We start from the raw sequence: 25,580 nt of genomic DNA on the forward strand, positions 1-25,580 counted from the left end.
TCTGCCTAGAGTTGAGAGGGTGTTGTGTTATGGTTAGCTATGGGTTCTCATGGTAGGCTTTGTCAAAGAGGTAAGTCTTAAGTGATTTGCGGAAGTTAGTTAATTCGCTGATCGTTCTTATGTGAATTGGAAGTGTGTTCCACAACAGTGTACCCATATAAGAAAAGCTAGTCGTGTGAGTTTGTATTTTAATCCTTTACAGCTGGGAAAGTGTAGGTTGAGAAAGGTGCGGGAAGATTTTTTAGCGTTTCTAGGTGGTAGGACCACTAGGTCTAGCATGTAGGTTGGGGCAGCTCCGTAAATGATTTTGTGAACAGTCGTGCAGATCTTGAACGCTGTACGTTCTTTAAGTGGGAGCCAGTGTAGTTTCTTTCTGAAGGGTTTTGCACTTTCATATTTTGTTTTCCCAAATATGAGTCTAGCTGCGGTGTTCTGGGCTGTTTGAAGTTTTTTGATGGTTTGTTCTTTACAGCCAATATAGAGTGCATTGCAATAGTCCAGGTGACTTAATACCATTGATTGAACCAGGTTCCGAAAAATGGCTCTTGGGAAGAAAGGTTTTACTCTTTTGAGTTTCCACATGGAATGGAACATTTTCTTTCACTAGGGTCTGCTGCTGAGACTGGGAGAATGGGCGTGCAAGTGGCAGATGAAGTTCAATGTTGACAAGTGCAAAGTGATGCATGTGGGTAAGAGGAACCCGAATTATAGCTACGTCTTGCAAGGTTCCGCGTTAGGAGTTACGGATCAAGAAAGGGATCTGGGTGTCGTCGTCGATGATACGCTGAAACCTTCTGCTCAGTGTGCTGCTGCGGCTAGGAAAGCGAATAGAATGTTGGGTGTTATTAGGAAGGGTATGGAGTCAAGGTGTGCGGATGTTATAATGCCGTTGTATCGCTCCATGGTGCGACCGCACCTGGAGTATTGTGTTCAGTACTGGTCTCCGTATCTCAAAAAAGATATAGTAGAATTGGAAAAGGTACAGCGAAGGGCGACGAAAATGATAGTGGGGATGGGACGACTTTCCTACGAAGAGAGGCTGAGAAGGCTAGGGCTTTTCAGCTTGGAGAAGAGACGGCTGAGGGGAGATATGATAGAAGTGTATAAAATAATGAGTGGAATGGATCGGGTGGATGTGAAGCGACTGTTCACGCTATCCAAAAATACTAGGACTAGAGGGCATGAGTTGAAGCTACAGTGTGGTAAATTTAAAACGAATCGGAGAAAATTTTTCTTCACCCAACGTGTAATTAGACTCTGGAATTCGTTGCCGGAGAACGTGGTACGGGCGGTTAGCTTGACGGAGTTTAAAAAGGGGTTAGATAGATTCCTAAAGGACAAGTCCATAGACCGCTATTAAATCTCCATCCCTCATTCTCGGAGACTTCAACATACACGTTGATGACCTGTCCAACTCTCACGCTTCTCAGTTCCTCACTCTAACATCCTCCTTCAACCTCCAGCTTTGTTCCACCACCCCTACTCACCGTGATGGCCATTGCCTTGACCTCGTCCTCTCCTCTTCCGGCTCACCCTCCAATTTCCACACCTCAGCTCTTCCTGTCTCTGATCATCACCTGATCACCTTCACACTTCTTCACCCTCCCCCTCAGCCCCGCCCAACATTAACCACTACTTCCAGGAATCTCCAGATTATTGACCCTCCCACCTTATCATCTAGTATTTCTAATCTCCTCCCCTCCATCATGTCCTCCGAGTCTGTTGACGAGGCTGTCTCCGCTTACAATGCCACTCTCTCCTCTGCTCTGGACACCCTTGCACCATCCACCTCCCGTCCCACAAGGCGTACTAATCCCCAGCCCTGGCTGACCCCTTGCATCCGTTACCTTCGCTCCTGCGCCCGATCTGCTGAACGCCTCTGGAGGAAATCTCGCACCCATTCAGATTTCCTTCACTACAAATTCATGCTATCCTCCTTCCAGTCCTCACTATTCCTTGCCAAACAGGACTATTACACCCAATTGACTAATTCTCTCAGCTCTAACCCTCGTCGTCTCTTCGCCACCCTTAACTCCCTCCTCAAAGTGCCCTCCGCTCCCACCCCCCCGTCACTCTCTCCTCAATCACTGGCTGACTACTTCCGTGACAAGGTGCAAAAGATCAACCTTGAGTTCACTACCAAGCCACCTCCTCCTCTTCACCCTTCAACCCTCTCCCTCAACCAACCAACCCAGACCTCCTTCTCCTCCTTTCCTGATATCTCCGAGGAGGAAACCGCCCGCCTTCTTTCCTCCTCAAAATGCACCACTTGTTCCTCTGATCCCATCCCCACCAACTTACTTAACACCATCTCTCCTACTATCACCCCCTCCATCTGTCATATCCTCAACCTCTCTCTCTCCACTGCAACTGTCCCCGACACCTTCAAGCATGCTGTAGTCACGCCACTCCTCAAAAAACCATCACTAGACCCTACCTGTCCCTCCAACTACCGCCCCATCTCCCTCCTACCCTTCCTCTCCAAGACACTTGAGCGCGCAGTCCACAGCCGCTGCCTTGATTTTCTCTCCTCTCATGCCATCCTTGATCCGCTTCAATCCGGTTTTCGCCCTCTTCACTCGACAGAAACAGCACTTTCTAAAGTCTGTAATGACCTGTTCCTTGCCAAATCCAGAGGCCACTACTCCATCCTCATCCTCCTGGATCTATCCGCCGCTTTTGACACTGTCAATCATGACTTACTTCTTGCCACACTGTCCTCATTTGGGTTCCAGGGCTCTGTCCTCTCCTGGTTCTCCTCCTATCTCTCCCACCGCACCTTCAAAGTTCACTCTCATGGATCTTCCTCCACCCCCATCCCCTTATCTGTTGGTGTTCCCCAGGGATCGGTCCTTGGACCCCTTCTCTTCTCAATCTACACCTCTTCCCTGGGCTCCCTGATCTCATCTCATGGTTTCCAGTATCATCTCTATGCTGATGACACCCAACTGTATCTCTCCACACCAGACATCACCGCGGAGACCCAGGCAAAGGTATCGGCCTGCTTATCCGACATTGCTGCCTGGATGTCCAACCGCCACCTGAAACTGAACATGTCCAAGACCGAGCTTATCGTCTTTCCACCAAAACCCACTTCTCCTCTTCCTCCACTTTCTATCTCAGTTGATAACACCCTCATCCTCCCCGTCTCATCTGCCCGCAACCTCGGAGTCATCTTTGACTCCTCTCTTTCCTTCTCTGCGCATATCCAGCAGATAGCCAAGACCTGTCGCTTCTTCCTCTTTAACATCAGCAAAATTCGCCCTTTCCTCTCTGAACACACCACCCGAACTCTCGTCCACGCTCTCATTACCTCTCGCCTGGACTACTGCAACTTACTCCTCACCGGCCTCCCACTTAGCCATCTATCCCCCCTTCAGTCTGTTCAGAACTCTGCTGCACGTCTCATATTCCGCCAGAACCGATATACTCATATCACCCCTCTCCTCAGGTCACTTCACTGGCTTCCGATCAGATACCGCATTCAATTCAAGCTTCTCCTTCTTACCTACAAATGCACTCAGTCTGCTGCCCCTCACTACCTCTCTACCCTCATCTCCCCTTACGTTCCCGCCCGTAACCTCCGTTCACAGGATAAATCCCTCCTCTCAGTACCCTTCTCCACCACCGCCAACTCCAGGCTCCGCTCATTCTGCCTCGCCTCACCCTATGCTTGGAACAACCTTCCTGAACCCTTACGCCAAGCCCCCTCCCTGCCCATCTTCAAGTCTTTGCTTAAAGCCCACCTCTTCAATGCTGCGTTTGGCACCTAACCCTTACCGTTCAGTGAATCCAGACTGCCCCAATTTGACTGCCCCTATCGGACCGACCGTTCACTTGTCTATTAGATTGTAAGCTCTTTGAGCAGGGACTGTCTCTCTTTGTTAAATTGTACAGCGCTGCGTAACCCTAGTAGCGCTCTAGAAATGTTAAGTAGTAGTAGTAGTAGTAAATGGACTTGGAAAAATTCCGCATTTTTAGGTATAACTTGTCTGGAATGTTTTTACGTTTGGGGAGCGTGCCAGGTGCCCTTGACCTGGATTGGCCACTGTCGGTGACAGGATGCTGGGCTAGATGGACCTTTGGTCTTTCCCAGTATGGCACTACTTATGTACTTATGTAGTGTAAGATTTCAGTCAATGGTAACATCCAGAATTTTCAAATTGTCTGAAATGGGGAGGGATACGTTTGAGGTGGTTATAGTGGTGAATTTATTTGAGTTGTATTGTGAGGTGATTATAAGACATTGTGTTTTTTTCTGCAGAGTTTTAGTTGAAATGCATCTGCCCGTGTATGCATGACTTGGAAGCTTTGGTTGATTTCTATATATATAAGCGTCCAAGCTAAAAAAAAATTAAAACGTTTAACAGACGCCAATGTGTGCTTCACATTCAGGTTTTACCAGGCGCAAGCGCACAAGAGCCAAGTTTACTGCAGAGTTCTGCGCATGCACCAAGCACAATCTTCCCGCCGAACTTCCTAATGCTGAGTGCTATGAGCGTGTCTATATCTCCATCTCATTAGCATTTGGCATTAGGGCTTTGTTCTTCTGCACTGTTCTAACAGTATTTTTAGGGCAATATTCGGAACAGCGCTGGAATTTTGAGCATTGGGCCCTAGGTGCCACTCCTTCCTCACACTGTCATTCACACTCCCTCTTCCTTCCTGCCATTACCATCTTCCCTCAGTTTGTATCAGGAGAAACTGTTGTTTCTCAGGCCTGAGTCAACAAATGCTCACAAGTCCTGCCTCCTCCTCTGCTCACACAAAGCATTCCTGCTCCCACTGTAAGAACACTGAGGTGATAAGAGGTGGCAGCAGCAAGGAGGAAGCAGGAGCTTAGGGATTGGAGCCAGCTCTGTGGGTTCCAGAGGTGCTTCAGCATCCCTAATATTTTCTCCTCCACTCCCCTAGTTTGGGAGCCAAAACGGAGTTGTGGAGAATAAAGTTTTCGTCACCTAGAACATTCCAATTCTGATCTACAAAACTTGATGCAGCAATACTGGACATAGTGCTTTAAGCAGAAAAACACCAGAACAGTACTGATAATAAAGGTGTCAGTTTCAAGCAATTGTTCTGTGAATCAGATGAAGAGGGAGAAGATCTTCAAGTATCAAGAAATGCAGTCAGAGATCAAAAAAATGTGGGAAACAGGTACAGAAACAAGAGTGTACCAGCTTACAAAGGTACGACATGCATATGATCAAGAAAAGGAACTCCAATGATTATAGTAAAAAAATTTGGGGTCAATATTCAGCCATCAGGCTTTGGACTGTCTGGTTATTTTTAAGTCAGATAACACATAGCCGCTTAAGTCCAATATTCATCACTCAAGTGGCCATGGGATACCGCATAAAAATAGGACAGACTTTTATGCAGTCGCATTTATGCACTAAACCTGGCCGCTTACCCCCTAATTTTATAATAGTTGCCAAAAATTTGCTCACGCAAATTGGGGGGGGGGGGGGGGGGGTGTCCAATTTGCATACACAATTTAATTGACTATTGAGCCAATTAGTTCCAATACTTGGCTTTTTACAATTTTTGTGATCTTGGGCAAGTCACTTAACCCTCCATTGCCTCAGGTACAAATTTAGATTGTGAGCCTTCCAGGGACAGAGAAATACCCAGTGTACCTGAATGTATCTCACCTTGAGCTACTACTGGAAAAGGTGTGAGGAAAAATCTAAATTAAAAAAAATAAAAATATGTACGCATGTAAATTTAGGTTTGTGATCCATGCCTAAATGTTACACAGGTCCCATAAAAGGGGGAGGGCCGTAGAAATAGGAGGGTCATGAGTGTCTCAGGGCAGAGCATGGGTGTGGATTTGAGTTATATGCTCAATTATAGAATAAGATGGTTCCATGCATAAGTTTAACCAGGGCATGTATACAACATTTTTGTTGGTGTAAACAAACACGCCTAAATTTACGTGCAACCCCTATGCTTAAGCACAATTCTATAAACTGGCACGGCTTATGGAATAGCGTTTAAGCATTTCTTTCCGCGCCAATTTTTTAAGCATGATTTATGAGCACTTAAGTGGCCAAGTGCTGACTATCCCTACAGCGCCCCCAACATAGCTGGCTTTGTGTTCAATGCTAACCACAATATTCAGCGACACTTAGCCCTCAATATCTAGATTATACCTAACTTTAAATTCAGTGTTGATGGACTGAGGTGAAGTACAGAGAAAGACTGAAGAGAACTGCTTGGAGGAGAAGTGTGGTGTGGACAGGTTGCGGTGAGTAAGGGCAACGGAAAGACTAATGGCTATGAACTTGATCAGGGGAAAAATAATTGGTGGACTTTTGATTTGGTCACATGAGGCTCAGATAACCTTATTGGCATGCACCGAGTCTTTCCCATGTCCACATTAAGGGGTATCTCTATATATAAAAGGCACCTCCAACGTTCTAATTGAAGCCTCCAGCCAGAAACTTGAGGTGGCATAGATATCCGGTTTAGCAAGTACACAAAGGAAAACAGCAGGGCCGTGCCAACCCGGTAAGCGAGGTAAGCATGGCAGGAGGGCGCCGACCTCTGGAGGGCGCCGCCGCGCCATGCTTACCGCCGCCACCTACCTCAGCTCCCGGACCCCGACAGCAGCGCTGGAGCCCGCCCACCCAACATCCCCTCGCATATCCTCCCCCGGGCAGTGGCGTAACTAAAAACGGATTTAAAAAAAAATGCAGGCAGGCACATTTTTTTAAATTTGTGCTTCCTCCCCTCCCTTTCCTCCCACCTACCGTTCCGCAACACGCCTCCCGAGACCCAGCCCCTTCCCAAGCCTACCACCAACCACGTTCCGTTTTCCCTCTCATCCTCCCACCCCCGGGCCCGACTGTCAAGTTTTCTCTTACTTTGTTGCAGCAATAAGAAGCTGATTTGAGCCCAGCCGGCGTCGGATCCTTCCCTCTGCTTTCGTCATTCACGAGTCCCACCCTCGCGCAAACAGGAAGTGTGTGAGCGAGAGCAGGACTCGGAGGAGCGAGGGAAGGATGTGGGCAGTGTGCTTTCGTCTTTGTTAAGGTAAGGTTTGACGGTCCGTGGAGGGAGGAGTGACAAAAGGGGCGCTGGACACGGGGAGAGATAGGAGGGGGGAACAAAATGGCGCTGGACTTGGGGGAGAGAAAAAGGGAAAAACAAAGCGTTGGAGAGAGAGGGGGGAAACAGCGGTGCTCGGGGGGGGGGGTTGGAGAGAGGGAAAACAGCGGTGCTGGACTGGGGGGGGGGGAGGCTATCTAGATTTAACCCACAATGATAATAAATGCTATTGAAAACAATAGCAAAAAGATTAGAAATAAGGGACCCCCGATGTGTGGGTCCATCTGTAAGAAGGGAAGGAGATGTTAGACTATGGGGGAAGGGAAGGGCAGGACTGTTCCCAACTATGAGTAGGTAGGAGAGCTGATGCTGAGCTATGGGGGAAGGGAAGGACAGGACTGATGTTGAGTTACAAGGAAGGATGGGGAAAGGGGTAGGCAAGGGCAGGGCTGCAGAGATGCCAAGCTATTCAGTTCCAGGCTGGAGATTTTGGGGCAATCCTGGTTTTGAACTTATATCCCAAAACAGTGTGGGATTTGTAGTGCCCATTGAGTGCTTCGAGTCCCATAATGCAACAGCATAGAATGGGCAGAAATGCAGGACTGTCCCAAAATTTCCAGCCTGGAACTGGGTAACTGGAACTGTAAAGAGGCCCGGAGGGAGAGAAGAGAACGTGGCTGGAAATGGTAGGAGGAGCGAGAGAGGGAGAGAAAGAGGGGACATGGAAAAGAGTAGCAGAGAGCCATGGACATGGAAAAGAGCAGGGGAGAGCCAGAAAGAGATGGGGAGAGAAAGAGGGGCCATGGAAAAGAGCAGGGGAGAGCCAGGGACATGGAAAAAAGCAGGGGAGAGCCAGAAAGAGATGGGGAGAGAAAGAGGGGCCATGGAAAAGAACAGGGGAGAGCCAGGGACATGGAAAAAAGCAGGGGAGAGCCAGGGACATGGAAAAAAAGCAGGGGACAGCCAGAAAGAGATGGGGAGAGAAAGAGGGGCCATGGAAAAGAGCAGGGGAGAGCCAGGGACATGGAAAAAATCAGGGGAGAACCAGAAAGAGATGGGGAGAGAAAGAGGGGCCATGGAAAAGAGCAGGGGAGAGCCAGGGACATGGAAAAGAGCAGGGGAGAGCTAGAGAGAAGATGCTGGATGGAAGGGGGTACAGAGAGAGAGAGAGATGAGTGGAAAGAGGGGACATGGGTAGGAGAGAGAGAAGCTGCTGGGGAGAAACTGGGGGAGACCCTAGCTGTCAGACTGAGAAAGGCTGGATGAAAGGAGGGAGAAAGGAAAAATGCTGGAAGGAGGGGTCAGAATGAGGGAAGACGCTGGTAGGGAGGGAAAGAGGAAAGACACTGGAAGGATGGGGAGAGAGAGGACATGCTGAATGGAAAAGGGTCGAGAAAGAGAACTGTCTAGAAGGAAGGGGAGATAGAGGGAGACAATGGACGGAAGGATTGGGAGAGGGTAATGGGTGGAAGGATGGAGAGAGAAAGAGGGATGACACTGGCTGGAAGGGTAGGAGAGAAAGAGGGAAGGTGCTGGACATGGGTGGATGGAGGGGAAGGCAGGTGGGAGAGGAGGGTTGCTGGACATGGATGGAGGGGAGGGAAGACAGGAAGGAGATGCACATGGATGAAGGGGAGAAATTCTGAACATGGATGGAGGGGAAGGAAGACAGAGGAAGGCAATGCAGATGGATGGAGGGGAAGGGAGAGAGAAGAAATGATCGACATGGATGGAGGGGAGGGAAGAGAGAGGAAGCAGATGAGATGAGGGAAAAGGGAGAAAACCTGCACATGGATGGAGAAAGTAGGCAGAAGCTGGATCCACTGGACAATCAAGTCTGCAGAGGACCCAGCTTTTACTTACCAATGTAAGGCAAGAAAGGAGGAAAGTAAAGAAATAAATGGAAAGGAAGACCTGGAAATGGAATTAAGAGGACAGATAGCAGCAGAATCAGGTACTGGGCCAGCATGATCAGAAAAACAAAGTCACCAGACAACAAAGGTAGAAAAAATCATTTTATTTTCATTATAGTGTTTGGAATATGTGCACTTTGATAATCAGGTTCTCAACGTTAAAAGTTTATATTTATTTATGGCATTTTATACTAGACCGGGGGGGGGGGGGGCGCCAACTGATAGTCTGCAGGGGGGCACCAGAGACCCTAGGCACGGCCCTGGAAAACAGAGTAGTAAATCAAACAGACAGAAATAGCTGAGGGACATAATTGTTTTCTCAGGCACCTGGAGTGCTTGCCCTGGGTGATTAACAAGGTCAGCTGGGGTTCACAGCTCCTTGCAAGTCAACCAATTAACTCTGCCCTGAACTCTGCCCTGGGTGATTAACAAGGTCAGCTGGGGTGCACAGCTCCTTGCAACTAAAACAATTAACTCCTCCCAGACTCTTAGGAGCATGTCTTTACTCACCCAGGCTGCCATCATTGCCATACACTCTAAACCAAACAAACCTAGCAGCTGCTGCTCCACATTCTCCTTTTTAAGTTGTTGCTCCATCAGAAACAAGTCTACAGCTGTTTCAACTGGGCGGAAAGGTGGCCCTGGAACTGGGAGGGTGGGGACTTTGAAAACCTGAGGGACGGAGGGTGGGGGGACCCTGAAACTCAGATGCACCCTGGGACTAGGAGGGGGGACGACCCTGGAACTGGGAGGGGGAGAAGGGGGGAGGGGGACCCTGCAACTGGGAGGGAGGAGGGAGTGATGGGCCCCTGGCACACACTCTGATTCTCATTCCCTGTCTCTCACACAGTCAATCTCACACACACACTTTCAAACATACACACTCCGAGGAAAACCTTGCTAGCGCCCGTTTCATTTGTCAGAAATGGGCCTTTTTTACTAGTGTTTAATAAGGTGCATTAGCATTTTTAATGCGCCTGTAAATTTAAGGCACATTAAATGCTAATGCGCCTATACATTTCTGTGGGCGCATTAGCATTTATCGCGCGTAAACCATTTACGCGTGTTAAAAAACGCGCCCATAGCTTCGTTTAGTAAACCTAGCCCTAAGGGTCATAGAGCCGATATACTGCCTTTCTGTGGTAGATACTCCAGTCTTCACATTTAATCATAGTCTAGTCAGTCACACAGTAACAACCCACCATGCTGTGTTTTTGAGGGGGGGGGGTGCAATTTGTGTTGAATTCATGAGTTCAGCGCCCCCAATCATTTCTAAAAGTTGGCTGCTATGTCTGTGCCCTGTTCCAGGCTGAGCCCCTAGCAGCTGCCCTGCTCTTGTCACGTCGCTGAGGCCCTGCCTGAGCCAAAGGGCCTCAAACAGTAAACGCAATCATCAGTCGCATTGTGAAACTTCACACTTTCACTGCATGTATGCCTAACATATAATTCTAGGCTTACAAAATCTTTAAAGCACATTCTTAGTTTCCTGTTAGTAATTGTCAGATGACTGCCCAATTATATCATAAGAAGAAAAGGCACAGCTGGACTCTCATAAAACCATTCTCATTGTGCGGTGAGTGAAAGCAGAACGTGACTCGCATGAAGTTGAAATCCTTTTAGACTGTTCTTGTCACCTTACTCAAAAAGGTGTGCTTTCAAAAGTTTGTTCCAAACTGATAAATTTTTGTGCCGATGCTGTACAATTATATTTTAGATTCTGGGTAGAACTTTACCCCAAAACAAAGAGAAGCTTTGAAACGAATCCAGGTATCTGGCTTGATCCTGTTCCCTATATGATTAGAAGTGGGTTGGGAAAGGTCTGGAGATTTAAAAATAAGATACAAAAAGGGCAACAAAAATGATAAAGGGCAAGAAACAGATTTTTTTTTTATGAAGGAAGGTTAAAGAAGATACAGCATTTCGGCTTGAAGAGGCGAAGACAGAGAGGATATGATCTGACACAGGTCTATATAATGAGCATAGAACAAGCCATTAGAGAAAGGTCATTGAACCTTGAGGGCATCACATGAAACTACCTGGCAGCAGAATTAAAACATACTAAAGAAAACTATTTCTTCACTCAAGCTACAATTAAGTGATGGAATGTGTATGTCCTTAACCACATCCTCATGCTGCTGCTGGAGGATGTGGTTAAGAATTATTAGCCAGACAGAGGTGGGGATTGCCACCTCTTACTTAAGAGCAACAGGAAATGGATGTCTCCTTTAGTACCAAGTGACCTACATTAGCCACTCTCAGAGATAGGATGCTGGACTTCATGGTTTGACTCAGCATGGTACTTATACTTGCAACCCCATCCCCTCAGAGGTCTCTGTATCCCCTCAAGGGCTCTTTCCAGTGCTACACTCATGAAACGGCAACGTGCACAACACAACATACCACATGCACCCTATTCCAAAATATACCACAGAAATGGGATACATTTACTAGTAGGAAACACCGCCTTAGGTGAATTTCTTCCAAAAAGCAGTAAATAAATCCTAATAAATAATAGGTTTTTAAATATTCTTTTGAAGCCGCACTCACATTCCCCATAGAAATGGGCCGATATGCTACTTAGATTTATCCAAAGGATGGTAACCATGAAAGGAGTTCTGGTTTCCTAGCCTGAGGGGGAGGGGGGGGGGGGGGTCACAGCAACATACAGCATCACCATGAGGGAATTAGCACAATATCTCATGAGTTATAAATTAGCAATTCTGGAAAGATGTATGGAAAATAAATCACCTGACAAAATTTCAGGAACCTAATAATTTACCTCCTTCTTATGCATATTGCATTCTTTACCTAGCCAAACAGGCCCAACAAAACTGATGGCCTGAGAAGACATAGTAACATACATAGTAACATAGTAGATGACGGCAGAAAAAGACCTGCACGGCCCATCCAGTCTGCCCAACAAGATAAACTCATATGTGCTACTTTTTGGGAATACCTTACCTTGATTTTGGCTGTGCACTCAGGAGGTAATTTTCTAAAAAACAGATACCACAGCTCTTATTTTAGAAGCGGGTGAGACCGGGGACTGCGGCGCCGGGCGGCCTGAGTGGCGATTGTGGGGGGGCGGCTGCGCCCCGGGCCCAGCTCAGTCTCTAGGCGGCCCTCGTGCTAGCCGCTAATTTTCAGTAACGATAACCAGTTGAGTGCCGCTGAAAATGAGCAGATAGCCCAAACCAGCGATTTAACTGGTCAGCAACCATTTCTGGCTGGTTAAATCATTTTGAATGTCAAACCCCACGTTTACTAAAGGGATTTGGAATTAACACGCCCTTATGCCATATTAGAGCTTGTTGTCAAGCATTCGAACCTGAAGCAAATGCATACATCCATGAAATCTTCTCATGTTGATTTTTCCATACATATTTTTTCCATGATTTCAACTGATTAATTCATTTTCTAACCCGCCTCTCCCCAAAGGCTACAAAGTGGTTTACAAAACAAAATTAACTCATAAAACATTACAAACTGATAAAATTACAATATAAACAAATTAAAACCGTTCACAACAGAATCAAATCATCCAATTAAATTCCAGCAGAAAATATTACTAAAGGCAGCCTCACATAATCATGCCTTCCTAAAAACAGCAGCATCTGTTAGCAATTAAGATCCAGGGAAATAGAGTGCCTGTACCCACAGAGGAAAACGATTGCTTTTTAATTTTACCTATGTTTACCTTTGCTGGAATATCGATAAGGGGAAATTGAGATGAGCATAAGACTTGCCCATGCCTGAAGCACTGAACACCAGAACCTTAAAGTATCAGGGCGTTAAATTCTACACCAAAACCATAAAAATGATCTTTAAAAAAATCAGCCATTCAAGACACCAGAAGCCAAAGAAGTGACTTCAGAACAGGCAAAACATGCTCAAATTTCTTGGCTCCTGAAACTATGTGAGTAGCAGGTATTCTAGGTAGGCCTGTATACAGAGAACTGCCGTAATCCACACAGGACATAATCAAAACACGAGTTACCAACATCAGATCTTTCTCCTCCAAGGATGCAGATTTTGAAGATTCCATAAGTTGGAAAAAAAAAGTTTTAGCAACTAATGTGTACTTGCATAGTTAAAATGTCTATCAGAAAGAGCTCCCAAAATATTCACCTGCTCTTTATGGGGTAGCACCACATCATGTATATCTACTGATGGGGGGTAAACATCTCATTTGATAAAACCACATCGCCTCCATTTTTTAAATGAGTGACCTTTAACGCACTTGCTTTTGTTTCCAATCACATTTCTACCTCACACAAGCAGTTGTTCAATTTCTCAACAGTTTCCTGATGAGCAGTACCAATGAACAACATATTTTAGTATCAAATGCCCACATTAAGTACATCAGGCAGGATTTTCTCTATAATCTGTGACAGTGGTTGCAAAGTATACATTGAGTAACTGTTGACAGAATGGACCCCCATGGTATCCCAGAGTGCCAAGGCCAGAGTTCAGAGAGTTCACTGTCCCAGAACATCTTCTCTACTCTCTTTTAAAAAGGAAGAAAAGCAATTATACAGACCACTTCAAACATGACTTCTTTCTTAAAGACACTCAACATTTTATCCCCATTAGGTAAGTGCAACTAAAAAATAGGGGATAGTTTGGCTGGAAAGATTGTACCATTGTTCCAACCTTGGAGGCCCTTTTCTGCTTTGTTTCGCTGTCTGGATTTGTTTACTTTTGGACCCTTTCTTCTGTTACTTGGAAAATGGACAGGACATCTAGAGGACCACAAATCTATTTACAGATGTCCCCTAAAAATCACAGGAAAGGGCTGAATTTCAGCTGACTTGACAGAACGGTGGTCACACAGATGCTAGGTAACAAACTATGGACCCTGTTTATTAAGCCACACTGTAGGCGCGCTAACTTTTCAGAGTACGCTACAAATTAGCTCGTGCTAGTGCTAGGTACTCCCATAGGAATATAATGGGTATCTCCGTTGCTAGCACGCACTAAAAAGTCAACACACCTACAGGGCAGCTTAGTAAATAGGCCCTTATAAGTCCCATTTTGTATAGGGACATCTAGTTCGAAATTGGGACACCCAGCTTTGGAATGTTCAAAATTCTCTTAGTATTGTTACTAGACACAGAGCCTTTTGTAAAATGTGTTTGCTTTCATAATTTGATGGCACATGAATTAATTTTGTTTGAATTGTAATTATGTTATTGTTTTATTTATATTTTATTTGTATTGTAACCATATCATAACCTACATTAGAACTTTGGTTGTATGAAAAAGATCACATTTCAAACACTAAATAAATAAATATTGCATGCACCTCATAAGTCCAAATAAAGCTAAAAGTCACTATCATAATAATAATAATTTCATAAGCTTTGAAAAATTGAATGACGTGAACTAATTTCTGACAACGATACTGAAAGACTGAAAACAGACCAGCAAACTGTGAGTAATGCATACTTGCATAATATGTTATCAAATTGACTGCTTCAATATTAGAATTTGTTAAAGGTACCTGAGAATGCAAATACATATTTAAGGCCTTGTGTCACCACTATGGACAGTATATTTACAAGACTATCATAAATGATCTTACTAAAGATGAAATGGCTGCTAATATTATGTTGGGTAGACTATTGGTGAGGCCATGGCCCCAGTGGCTCACTCCATTCTGCTGCCTATGGAATATGCTAAAACACTTGCAGTAAAGATTATTTAAGAGACAGGGACTGAAAGACAAGGAATGCTGGTATTAACTTTAAATAAAAGATAAATTAACACACATATTTACAATGTTACTATATGTATAGTTGGTGACACTGAATATATGTGGTAATTGCTGCCGTCACTATATGTCTGGGTTAGGCCGCTATCCATTGGGAACAGGTGATTTTCAATGATAAACAGAATACGTCCTATTCAGCAGGCCCAATTGAAATGTTCATCTTATCCAGAGAGTGTCTGAAATTGCTTCTACCTGGACAATCCTGCTCCTCTTGGATAATATTTTGAGCTCAGCACTATCCACATAGATCTTAAATATCTCTGGATACGGCAGAGATATTTAAGATCTAATCATTCATACTCTTGCGCTCATTCTTCCATCTGTTCCCTCTTCTTCCTTCCCCCCAGATCCCCAGGATATGTTTTTGATTGTGGAAAATCCATAGTTATTTCTTGTTCACAGTGGTTTACATATCAGCAATCATAAAAGTAATCACATACAAATGTAAAACAAATATTTTACAAAAAGCATAAAAATGCCACAGCCCCCCCCCCCCCCACAAACACACACACACACACACACACACACACACACAAATTTCAAAGTCTACTCTTCAACCTCTGCCCTCTCACTACTCTTAACATTGGTAAGTTTTTACCAGCTTCCTGAAGTTCTTAATATCTTCCTGCATTCAAATCTCCCTTGGCAAGCTCTTTCATCAATTTGGCACCATTACAGAAAACATTCTACCCCAATCTTTCTCCCCCTTCACTTCCTGCAATGATGGAATTTCCAACTGAAAAATTGTGGCTGGATGTTAAATATCGCCCTGGCATATTCCTCCTTAACCCGTCTTTTAGAGACTGAGATTCTCCCATAGGTCCTTAAACATTAAGGCCAACCCCTTAAATTTAAATGTCAGTGCTGATGTTTTAACACTGACCACATCTGCTGAATATTACCTCCATACATGTATTAACAGATGTTTGCTTGTGACCTTTAGAAATGCCAACTCAGATGTTCTTTAACAAAAGACAAGCGTATTTCAACGAAGGCTCAGCTGGAAAGTCTATGGAGACGTTCCAAATTTGGAAAACTGACTAATCATGATACTGGAAAACCAGCATAAAACTCCTCTCTTGAAACATAAATGGTATTCATTCCCCTGTAAATAGAATACTAATATTTAGTCCCCTGAAAAACATTCAAAACTGATCTCGACAAGTAACACAATGAAATGCCACAGAGCATAGGGAATTAGAAGACAAGCAGGAGAAGTGACATTCTCTGCAATTAACAACAGAGTGGTAATGTTAATAAATAAGAAAACCTCCTTTAAAGCACACAAACAAATACAGGAGCCTACAGAAAAGCTTATTTTCTGGTCATCATTATAATAAAGTTACATAACGTACAGTGGGGGAAATAAGTATTTGATCCCTTGCTGATTTTGTAAGTTTGCCCACTGACAAAGACATGAGCAGCCCATAATTGAAGGGTAGATTATTGGTAACAGTGAGAGATAGCACATCACAAATTAAATCCGGAAAATCACATTGTGGAAAGTATATGAATTTATTTGCATTCTGCAGAGGGAAATAAGTATTTGATCCCCCACCAACCAGTAAGAGATCTGGCCCCTACAGACCAGGTAGATGCTCCAAATCAACTCGTTACCTGCATGACAGACAGCTGTCGGCAATGGTCACCTGTATGAAAGACACCTGTCCACAGACTCAGTGAATCAGTCAGACTCTAACCTCTACAAAATGGCCAAGAGCAAGGAGCTGTCTAAGGATGTCAGGGACAAGATCATACACCTGCACAAGGCTGGAATGGGCTACAAAACCATCAGTAAGACGCTGGGCGAGAAGGAGACAACTGTTGGTGCCATAGTAAGAAAATGGAAGAAGTACAAAATGACTGTCAATCGACAAAGATCTGGGGCTCCACGCAAAATCTCACCTCGTGGGGTATCCTTGATCATGAGGAAGGTTAGAAATCAGCCTACAACTACAAGGGGGGAACTTGTCAATGATCTCAAGGCAGCTGGGACCACTGTCACCACGAAAACCATTGGTAACACATTACGACATAACGGATTGCAATCCTGCAGTGCCCGCAAGGTCCCCCTGCTCCGGAAGGCACATGTGACGGCCCGTCTGAAGTTTGCCAGTGAACACCTGGATGATGCCGAGAGTGATTGGGAGAAAGTGCTGTGGTCAGATGAGACAAAAATTGAGCTCTTTGGCATGAACTCAACTCGCCGTGTTTGGAGGAAGAGAAATGCTGCCTATGACCCAAAGAACACCGTCCCCACTGTCAAGCATGGAGGTGGAAATGTTATGTTTTGGGGGTGTTTCTCTGCTAAGGGCACAGGACTACTTCACCGCATCAATGGGAGAATGGATGGGGCCATGTACCGTACAATTCTGAGTGACAACCTCCTTCCCTCCGCCAGGGCCTTAAAAATGGGTCGTGGCTGGGTCTTCCAGCACGACAATGACCCAAAACATACAGCCAAGGCAACAAAGGAGTGGCTCAGGAAGAAGCACATTAGGGTCATGGAGTGGCCTAGCCAGTCACCAGACCTTAATCCCATTGAAAACTTATGGAGGGAGCTGAAGCTGCGAGTTGCCAAGCGACAGCCCAGAACTCTTAATGATTTAGAGATGATCTGCAAAGAGGAGTGGACCAAAATTCCTCCTGACATGTGTGCAAACCTCATCATCAACTACAGAAGACGTCTGACCGCTGTGCTTGCCAACAAGGGTTTTGCCACCAAGTATTAGGTCTTGTTTGCCAGAGGGATTAAATACTTATTTCCCTCTGCAGAATGCAAATAAATTCATATACTTTCCACAATGTGATTTTCCGGATTTAATTTGTGATGTGCTATCTCTCACTGTTACCAATAACCTACCCTTCAATTATGGGCTGCTCATGTCTTTGTCAGTGGGCAAACTTACAAAATCAGCAAGGGATCAAATACTTATTTCCCCCACTGTATATGTACCTAATAAATAATAGCAGGGGATTTGTAAAGAGGGCCTTTGATTTTAATGTTTAATAAACACTAATATTATTTATTGGATTAAACACTTGAGTAATACCACTTCCCCTAGTACTCTGCCACCTACCCCGGTTTGTCTTGTATCCTACACTGAGTTGTTGTGCCTTTTCTGCACCGATGATTTCTGGATGACCCAACCTCTAACACTATCGCACGGCCTCTTCTACACCTATTCCCGCTGTCCACGACTCGCAAACCTCACTTCCCCAGAATCTCTCTTACCACCCCTTCACCAGAAGCTCAAATAGAAAAATTTTTGCCAACGTCAAAATTCACCCGCGACTATCAGCTTCAACTCTTCCTGCCTAGACTCAACAAGGTATGAAAGCAAAGCCTGTCTCTACCTGAGCTCCCCCACAAAAACCCCAAAGCCCGCCAAAACCCTTCTTTTCTTAGAAATCTTCCTGCTCCTGGATGCACCAATCAGTGTTTCCAGCCAGACTAACTTGCTGAATCGGCTCTTCCAGTTAACCCTCAATCCTTCTCACCCCACCTTGCTAACCCCCCCATCTTTTTAGGAAACATTTGAAAACCCTCTTGTTTCAGAAATATGTATCTCATGCTACTTACTGACCTCACTTTTTTTCTTAAATTATTGAATTTATTACTATGCCCCTTCTTCCCAGTTAAATGAAACTGGCTTCTTCTTATTATTATTATTAACATTTGTATAGCGCTACCAGACGCACGCAGCGCTGAACACCTGACACAGAGAGACAGTCCCTGCTCGATAGAGCATACAATCTAAAAATACAGACAGACAAGACAATTAAGAGCGAGGAAAGTACTGGGTGAGAAGGAACAAGGATAGGGGAATTGAGTAGTGGTTAGGAGCCAAAAGCAGTGGTGAAACCGTGGGTTTTCAGCATAGATTTGAAAACAGGTAGAGATGGAGCTAGGCATACAGGCTCAGGAAGTCCATTCCAGGCATAAGGTGCCGCAAGGGAAAAGGAACGAAGCCTGGAATTAGCAGTGGAGGAGATGGGGGACGACAAGAGAGATTTGTCCAGCGAGCGGAGATTACGGGGAGGAATGTAGGGAAAGATGAGAGAGGAGAGGTAATTGTAACCTGCTTAGAACTGCGAGGTAATAGCGGGATAGAAAACTGATTTACCATTACCATCCCCCTTCCCCCCTTACAATGCTTAAAGAATATAATAAATACGTAGGTGGGGTTGGGCTGCAAAGCCTTGTTAGGACACCGTGGTATAATACACTTTGGATACTTCTTAGACAAGAGCAGAATATAAATCTTTGGTTCAATTAAATTAATAGTGACAAGGAATTTTAGCTACCCAGATGTTGTCTTAATGAGTTCTTGGAATGTGATGTGAACAACTATTTGGTACAGAAGATACAAAAAACAATCAGTGGGGAAAGCTCTTTTGGAGCGCATCCTATTTCACCAAGAAGAAAAAACAAATTAATCAAAAGTAAACAGCCTTTGTTATTGCAGAACAGAGAAGAGGAAATCTAGACAATGAGATAAATGCAGCTCATGAAACTGGCTGAGGACTAAAGATGCAGAACAATATAACTGAAAGCAACCATGAAATAATCATTAAAAAAAAAGTTTTGAGTACACAAAGCAAAAAAAAAAAAGTTTTGCACAGAAGCTAACTCTATGTAAAACCTAGCATTACACACCAGCTCACAACATCTTGACATCAGTGGTAATGAGGCTATTAGTTATTCCTCCCGGATACAGAGATCAGCATAGAAGACTTGAAGGTGAGCACAACACAGGACCAGGTCTGAGGAGGTGTAAAAGAGTTAGCTCATTCTTTTACAGTAGCATCTATGAGATTTTAATGCCCGTTTCTTATTTTTGCTGCAGTATAACAGTGCCCACAACATTTTAAGACAGAACAGGAAAGTAACAGTTCTGCACATATGTCTGCGCACAAAAAAATCTGTGTCTACATGCTGGAATCTTATTCTGTGCATACATTTCAGCATCACAAAACTTTTGTATACAAGATTTTTGCAAGGCTGATATTTATTCACAGAATATCATGAGACATTTTTCTACTCAGACATACACAGAGTACTAGCTGCCCTTAACGCAGAACCTTGTGTGCTGCATCCGGCGTGTTCTCCCTGATTAATGCACAAGTTCTGCAGGAACCATTTTTGCATATGATTAATGTATTGCATCGGCAAGCAAAAGTTGGGCATTACAGTACATTAGAAACCATGCACCCAGCTATAGGTGGCAACATGACTGGGGGTGTCAAACCATACTAAATTACCTCTTCCTGGACATTAATGAAGAGGTACCAAGCAGTGCTTGGCTCTAACAGAAAATCTTCGGAACCGGAAAGAAAACCTAAGGGAGCAAAGAACAGAAGGGAACACAACCTAGAGACAATCTAATGAACACAAGAGAATTAAGCAACTTGCTCTAGTTATAGAGCTAGCACCCTGAAGCTTGATTGAATTCTAAGGAGCTCATTTTCAGAAGAGAAAAACGTCCAAAAAGTAGCATAAATCTGCATTTGGATGTTTTTCTCACAATAACGTCCAAATTCTCAAAATCAATTTTTAGATGTTTTTCTATGAAGTCCATCAGAAGTGTAATGGGCGGGATCTGGGTGTTCCTAACACTTACATTAGAACTGGTAGCAACTTTGACAAAGACAAAGTCGATTCAATTTATATCTAAAGTAGATTGGACTATTGTACCTTGGACAGATCAGTTTTGGCATATTTTACATTGTATCTGTCTAGTAATCTGAGGACAGAAAATCAGAAACCTTTAAAGTCCTAGAAGAAAGATAAAGGCTGAACAATTTTGGTCATATATTAAAACTAATTTGATTGGGGGGGGGAGTGGTCTTCTGATAGAATGCTAGCTAACTGGAAAAAAAGTGGTTGAAAACTCTTTAAATTCATTTCCCATGGAAAGCTTGAAGGCAAATCCTAGGAAATGTAAATCACCCTGGTATTCTGACTCTAAGAGATTTGAAAAGGTTGTGTCGTCAACTTGAAAAAGCATGGAAGAAGTCCTAGGATACTAGGATTAGAAACTCCTGGTGTATTAAAATCAAGAAATACAAAGAAGAAGTATCAGAAGCTAAAATGTTATGTTATAGAAATTTAATTGGAGCAGATAAGTTGGATCAGAAAGAACTTTTAAAATTTTTAATAATCTTACTAAATCATCAGGTGTGTCCTCCATTTCAGAATCTCAACAACCTTCAGCTGAGGATTTAGGGAGATATTTTGTGGATAAAGTTTTAAAAATTAGGACTTCTATGACTTTAATTGGGCCATATCCACAGCTGTTGGGAACAAATTATGTTAATGATGAGGTTAACAATGTTCCTGTAGATCGGCTGTGGTCGACTTACGATAGTCAAGAGCAGGAAGTTTATATGAAATTAAAATCTTTGGCAGGTAAATCGTATCTATCTATATGTCCAGCATATTTACTGAAACACATAACTTTAGACATTAGTAAACTCAACTCAAGAGAGAGACCTTGGGGTGTTGATGTCCGAGGATCTGAAGGTGAAGAAACAATGGACTCAGGAGTAATGTCAGGAAGTTTTTTTTTCACGGAAAGGGTGGTAGATACATGGAATGCCCTCCCGCAGGAGGTGGTGGAGATGAAAACGGTAATGGAATTCAAACATATGCTGGATAACCACCAAGGAATCCTATTTAGGGGAAAGGGGGGGAGGGAATGGGACTTATATACCGCTTTTCTGTGGTTTTTCCAACTACATTCAAAGCGGTTTACATATTATATACAGGTACTTATTTGTACCTGGGACAATGGAGGGTTAAGTGACTTGCCCAGAGTCACAAGGAGCTGCAGTGGGAATCAAACCCAGCTCCCCAGGATCAGAATCCACTGCACTAACCACTGGCTACTCCTTAGAAGGAATGGATCCACGGAACCTTAGCGGAGATTGGGTGGCAACATCGGTAATTGGGAAGCAAAACCAGTGGTGGGCAGACTTCTATGGTCTGTGACCTGATCGTGACTGAATAGATATGGATGGGCTTCAGTGTACATTTTAAGGGGCTTTGACATTAGCTTCAGAACTTTTAGTATAAGAGTGCTGGGCAGACTTCTACGGTCTGTGCCTTGAGAATGGAAGGGTAAATCAAACTCAGGTATACATATAAAGTATCGCATACAATGTAAAATGAGTTTATCTTGTTGGGCAGGCTGGATGGACCGTACAGGTCTTGATCTGCCATCATTTACTATGCTACTATGTAGAGATTATCAGCTGGCTAATAGTTTTGTTGAATAAATTTACGGACAGTAATTTTCCTTCTGAATTGGGAAGAATTATTGAGACACCTTTACCAAAATCAGAAGGTGCTAATCTTACCATGGTTTCCAACTTTCGCCCAGTAGCGAGTACACCTTGGTTTACCAAACTAATGGAATCTCTTGTTGTGTCACAGGTTACATCTTTTATGGAGTCTTCTCACTATCTGCATTATTTGCAACATGGTTTCAGAACCATGCATAGTACTGAATCACTACTCTTAACCTTAGTATCAAAAGTAAAATTATTGTTAAAGTCAGAAAATAACATCAGTATTATTACAGTTTGACATATCTGGGACTTTTGATACGGTCGAAAATTCTTTTGTTAGATAGGCTATTAGAACTGGGTATTTCTGGAAAAGTATATGAGTGGATTAGGGGGTTTCCAACACTGAGAAAACTGTGTCAAAAAGAACAAATGCTTTTTCTGGATGTTGGAGCTCAGTTTACGGAGGTCCACAGGGTTCACCACAGTCGCCGATTTTGTTTAATATTTTTATGAGCACACTGAGATCTCTGTCGGAATCTTCTAAATATGATTTATTTTCTTATGTACATGATAGTTTTATTTTTATTCCATTATATTTGAACATTGAGGTCTACAACACTTTGATTTTGGAAAGTATTGAGAAAATTCAGGCTTGGGCAACCAGTAACTTATTGAAACTAAATACTGAAAAAACTTTTATTATATTTCAGTAATTCCCCAATAGAGGTTCCCAAATACTGAAGGTTAAAATCTGGTGAACAAATTGATTATGTGACATCAGCTAAAGTATTAGGGTTCATTTTGGACTCTCAATTAACAATGAAAAATCAGATTAATAACCTTAGTGAAAAAAAAAAAAAATGACATTCCGCCAATTAAGATCTGTTAGATTTTTTTTTTTTTTACCTGGCACATTTTTGACTGTTAGTTCAAGCTATATATTGTACCAGTTCAAGCTATTTATTGTACCAGGTAGACTATTGTAATGTTTTGTATGTGGACACTTCTCACAAGATTAGAAATAGGATTCAGCTGTGGCAGAACACAGCTGTGAAAATTTTGGTTGTAAAAATTTAACCATGTGACCCTGGGACTTGCATTGGCTGCCAATAGATGCTCATATTGAATTTAAGGTGGCTTGTTAGGTTTTCAAAATAATTAATGGTTGCTGCCCTCAGGCCCTTGTTGAGTTAATTTCTTTTCCTACTGTTTGTTCTGCCTCTCGCTTTGGATCATTAATAAGATTGGGTAGTTCTGTAAGCCAAGTTTGCTATAACCACATTCATGAAAGTTTGTTTAACTTTCAGTCTAGCGGGATATGGAATTCCTAATTATAAGTTGTTTAGGAAAGCATTGAAAACCTACTTATTTAGCAAATATATGGAAAATTCATAGTTCATGCTTGATGCCATATCAGTTGTTGTTTTATCTGGATGTAACATGCTTTGATTCCAGGATGCTTTAAGCAGGGCATAAAAACAGGAATTGAACAGAATAGAAATTTCATGCTGGATAATTGCCAGTGGAAGTGTGCACACTTACCACACTATAGAAGCAAAATCCAGCCTGGGGTAAGTTCAAGGCACTGTCATAGCCATGAGGGGGGGGGGGGGGGGGGGGTAGGGATGGTGGAAGGCCTGGGCCCATCTGTTTTGGGCTCAGGAACACCCAAAATTGTAACACTTTTATTATCGCTGGCTTTATAGAAGTAGAAACCTCTGGCTGTAGATGGAAATTTATGCACCATTTATAGAATCCACCTCTTTGCGCTGTGCCTATATGTCTACGTTGAGTACAAAAGTACACGTGTAGATTAGGCAATTCAATAACAAGGTGGCTCCAGTAAGGTGCCCCAATAATGAGTGATAGGAGTATATTCTATAACAAGATCTTAGTACCCAGCTGTTACAGAATATGAGCTGGTGCTAAAAACATAAGCAATGCCATACTGGGAATGACCAAAGGTCCATCAAGCCCAGTATCCTGTTTCCAACAGTGGCCAATCCAGGTTAGAAGCACCTGGCAAGATCCCAGAAGAGTAAAACGGATTTTATGCTGCTTATCCTAGAAATAAGCAGTGGATTTTGCCAAGTCCATCTTAATAATGGCGTATGGACTTTTCATTTAGGAAAATATTCAAACCTTTTTTAAACCCTGCTAAGCTATTTTCTTTTACCACATTCTCTAGCAACAAATTCCAGAGTTTAATTACACATTGAGTGAAGAATATTTTCTCTGGTTTATTTTACATTTACTACTTAGTAGCTTCATTGTGTGCTCCCCTAGTCCTTGTATTTTTGGAAAGAGTAAACAAGCAATTCACATCTACCCGTTCCACTCCACTCATTTTATGGACCTCTATCATATCCCCCCACAGCTGTCTTTTCTCCAAGCTGAAGAGCCTCAGCCACTTTAACATTTCCTCATAGGCAAGTCTTCCCATCCCCTTTATCATTTTCGTCACCCTTTTGGTACCTTTTCTAATTCTGCATCTTTTTTGAGATGCAGTGATCAGAATTGTACACAATATTCGAGCTGCGGTTGCACCATGGAGCGATACAAACGCATTATAACATTCTCATTTTTGTTTTCCATTACATTCATAATAATTCCTAACATTCTGTTTGCTTTCTTAGACATCGCTGTATAATGAGCAAAGGGTTACATCAGCACCGCCAGCAAAGGAAGTGAAGAAAGGCCAGCTCAGCAATTCAGTGGCACTGCTGCCACATGAAGAGCCTGTAGTTTGGCTTCCAGATTTATCTTTACATATGACTGGGTGGCTGGAACTCACAATGCTGCAAAGATAGCCAGAGGAGAAGAAAAAAGTCATTAACACGGGTGACACTGGATTTAGAGCCCCTGATACAGGGTTCTTATCTCGCACAGAGCTCCTAGTCTCCATCCAGCAATGACCAGGCTTGTGGCAGTGGAAGGGTGAGTCTATAAAAATGACTGGGTAAAATGTGAATAAATGGGTTCTCCTGAGGAACAGATCCCAGCACTGGAGAGGGAGAAAACAGAACTAATAGAGAGTATTTTGAAAAGGGATGGAGAACCAGAAACTGAGAATATTATATCTCTCTATAGGTCACTGGCGTGACCACATCTCAAACATTGTGTGCAGTTCTGGTCACTCCATCTCAAAAAAAGGATATAGCGCAAGTAGAAAAAGTTCAGAGAAGGGTAACAAAAATGATAATGAGGATAGAACAGCTTCCTTTTGAAGAAGGCTAAACAGGTTAGGGATCTTCAGCTTGGAAAAGAGATGACCAATAAGGGATGGGGATGGAATAGCTGTTTAATCATTCAAGAGAACACTAAAGCAAAGGGACATGCAATAAAGAGCCAGACAACTGGAAACAAATCTTAGAATCTTTTTTTCAAGCGGCACATAATTAAGCTAAACTAAAAAAAAATTGACTATACACCGTTTTGGGTTTGAAGAAGCCAATCAGATGATCAATGTGGAATAATGATTCAGATAATAAATAACTGGGGATAATCAGGTTAATACCACGTTTTCTTTGTTTACTGTTGTTTAATTGATC

At 43.3% G+C, this 25,580-nt stretch overlaps 1 protein-coding gene across 2 annotated transcripts in view; it reads right to left on the minus strand.

The window, feature by feature from the left end:
- OSBPL10 (oxysterol binding protein like 10) overlaps positions 1-25,580 on the minus strand; it is a 407,162-nt gene that overhangs the window by 297,837 nt on the left and 83,745 nt on the right. The gene's annotated exons all lie outside the window — the stretch shown is intronic.

Source organism: Microcaecilia unicolor, chromosome 1 (genome assembly GCF_901765095.1).
Source record: "Microcaecilia unicolor chromosome 1, aMicUni1.1, whole genome shotgun sequence".
NCBI lineage: Eukaryota > Metazoa > Chordata > Amphibia > Gymnophiona > Siphonopidae > Microcaecilia > Microcaecilia unicolor.